Here is a 3,003-nt window from a genome sequence, read left to right as displayed (position 1 = left end):
AACTTAATAACGGACAAAATCTAATAGCCTGAATTTCTGAAAACATGATTTTTAATATTTTTGCATAATATTATATTCTACAAAAATTCTATAATTTCAAAAGATTTCCTTTTGGGGGCCATTAGATCATTTCTACTTTTTTGGGCTACTGTGTATAACATAGATGTAAATGTCTTTTAATCTCTGCATTGGATAGAGTCCTGAACATAAAATTACTGAGTCAAAATGTATTATCTTTATAAAGCTCTTGATAAAAATTTCCCATTAATTTATACAACCACCATCTGTGTAGGAGAATATTGGTCTATGTCATCAATAGCAACAATCATCCTTAGAAAGTATAACTTCCCAATCTGAAAGGCAAACAATGACATATTTTATTCTATTTAGGTCCTAATGTTTTTCGCAGAAATTCAAACCGGGGTATTTTCCCTGGGTAAATGCGACTGGCCAAGGAGTCAAGGAATCCTGTTCTGTCTGATACGTTATCTTAACAAACTGTGTCTATATCCTGACTGCACACACCCCTCAGCCACACCAGCCCCACTTACTACCATCCCATTCACTCCTCTCCCACTACACTGTCTGTCCTTCTAGCCCTGAGCTAAGGTTCTATCATTGCACCATCCACCATACAGATGGAAGCAAAGCAAGTTAGGGCTGGAGGTAGGAGCATGGTGTATTACCTGCTGCCCACTGACTAACATTCTCCTACAACTTGCTATTTAGAAATGGGGAACCAATTCTTACTGGTGCATTTGATTTAACTCTTCGATAAGATAGACCTTAATAACATCAGGAATTAAATCATTCTTGCAGTCACCAGTGGCTGACTGGTACAAGGCCGCTGCTTGTACTTCATTATCACGACACCAGTTGCACAGAAGCTAATGGACCCTGCTTTTCTCTCCAAGGTGGGATGATAACTCTAAGAAATCGCATTTACACATTAACGTTTACTATTTGTTATTTCGTTGAATACTGATTAGTTTGAGAATCTTTATGCTGTTAGGTTTTTGTAATTCTCTGATTTGTCCTCTGTTGAATTTTAGGTTGGAATTTTTTTCTTATTAGTTTATATGAGCTCTTTGCCCACTATAGTTAGTAATCAATGCAATTCCTGTAACAAATATTTACCCTTAATTTGTCTTACGTAGAGAATGGTCCTACCTCTTTCCTGATGTCTATGTTTGAATTCTATGTGCATGAGATTCCTGGACATGTTCTGACCTTGTTATCACTTCTTTTCGAGGGAGACGCAGCATCATGACCCAATTGATGAGTTTGGGAGCAAAATCTGTGCATACACAGCTCAGTACCCTTCTCAAGTGTTTTCTAATTTGAGAGCAAACATCCCCCTAGTGAGACAAAAGGGACAAGTTCTATTCTGTTTTCTCATGTCATAAGTTCAACAGGCGCAGACCCCTAATGTGAACGCTTGGGTTGCTCCAAGGCTGCCTGTGAGCTGACGGGTACATAAGCCTAACTCAGGGGCTCTATGGTAGCAAACTCACCCGTCTGTCACTGTTCGGCAACATTCTCCAACATGAGCTTGATAATAATAAAGGTGATATTTTGGCCTCTGTCTATTGACTTATCTCTTTTATATTTCAATTGGTTCAGAAGTTGGATGGGGGAGACAGATACTATTTACTGAATCTTTGAATTCCAGTAATTTGTTTCTTAATGATGTGGTTTTCTAAATAATATAAACTAGTTTAATTTTTGTAAAGTCAAATTTATTGCTGCTTTCCTTTATTCCTTACATTGCTTTTATTCTTAGAAAATCTATCCCCATGCTAAGATCATTCAGATTTACCTATATTTTCATCCAGCTCTTATGTACTTTGGCTTTTTGTTATTTAAATCTATTTGAAATTAGCTTATGAACATGATGTAAAGTGAAGATTTCTTTTCCAAATAATTAAGAAAACACCTTGGCACACCTTTTTTGAATAATCCTTATTATGCACAAAATTGTAATAACCTTCTCATTTACTACCAAATATGTACACGTGGCTTCACCGACAGCACCATCAGGATCTGGGACCTGCAGGACCAGGGTGTGGTCAGGGCCCTGCCGGGTCACCCTAACGGAACAAAGACCATCGTTGTCAAAGACCAGAACATCCAGACCTGACAGTCTGGACTCCTGCCAGTGATGCTGAGACCCAGGGACAGCCGGGGAGCCCCAGGAATACCAATTCATGTCTCAGATAATGAGCCTGTACCCCCGCCTCCAAGAGGACCGGGTACTGGTGGGCACAGCCAATAGCCAGTGGTAGCTGCAGCACATCTGTGGGAGCCCGAAGTACACTGTGGGGTGTAAGGATAGCACCATCCTCTGTCTCAACTTCTCTTCCCTCTGCCAGGGGTGGGTGAGTGTTGGGATGGACCACCTCGTTAGCATCTACTGCATGCCCATGGTGACCAAGGTGTCACAGGCACCCGAGACCTCCTCCATTGTGTGCTGGGATGTGTCCCCCACAGCTGCCTGATGGTTACTGGGGTCCAGGGGCTGCTCCTGATGTACCAGATCACGTACTGAGGGGCTTGCCCCTGTTGTCCCGACTCCGGGTCCTTTTCTTTGGTCTTTTTTTTCCCCCAGGGATGGGGGGCAGGTGGTAGTGGTGATGTGTGGTGTGGGGATGCTGAGTTTCTTTGGCATTACAAGACTGGACTGGTGATCTTTGCCACATGCAGTAAAGCAACTGAGGGAAACAATAACCCCCACCACCACATATAGATATTACGTATATATGCATATATACATGTATCTGTGTGTTTACATACATATTACATATACACACAATCATGTCTCTGGACTGTCAATTATATACCGCTGATTCTTTTGCCAAAGTTCTATTTTTCAATTACGATAGCTTCATATATATTTTTTCATCAGGTAAGGGAGGTTCTACCTTGCACAATCCATCGCATGAATACATGTTATAATAAAATACCATTTTTGGCTATCAAGTTTTGCAAGCAAACGTTAATTAA

The sequence above is a fragment of the Phocoena sinus genome, chromosome 6, assembly GCF_008692025.1.
Source record: "Phocoena sinus isolate mPhoSin1 chromosome 6, mPhoSin1.pri, whole genome shotgun sequence".
Taxonomy (NCBI): Eukaryota; Metazoa; Chordata; class Mammalia; order Artiodactyla; family Phocoenidae; genus Phocoena; species Phocoena sinus.
The sequence above is the reverse complement of the archived record's forward strand: the minus strand, read 5'-3'. Positions refer to the sequence as shown.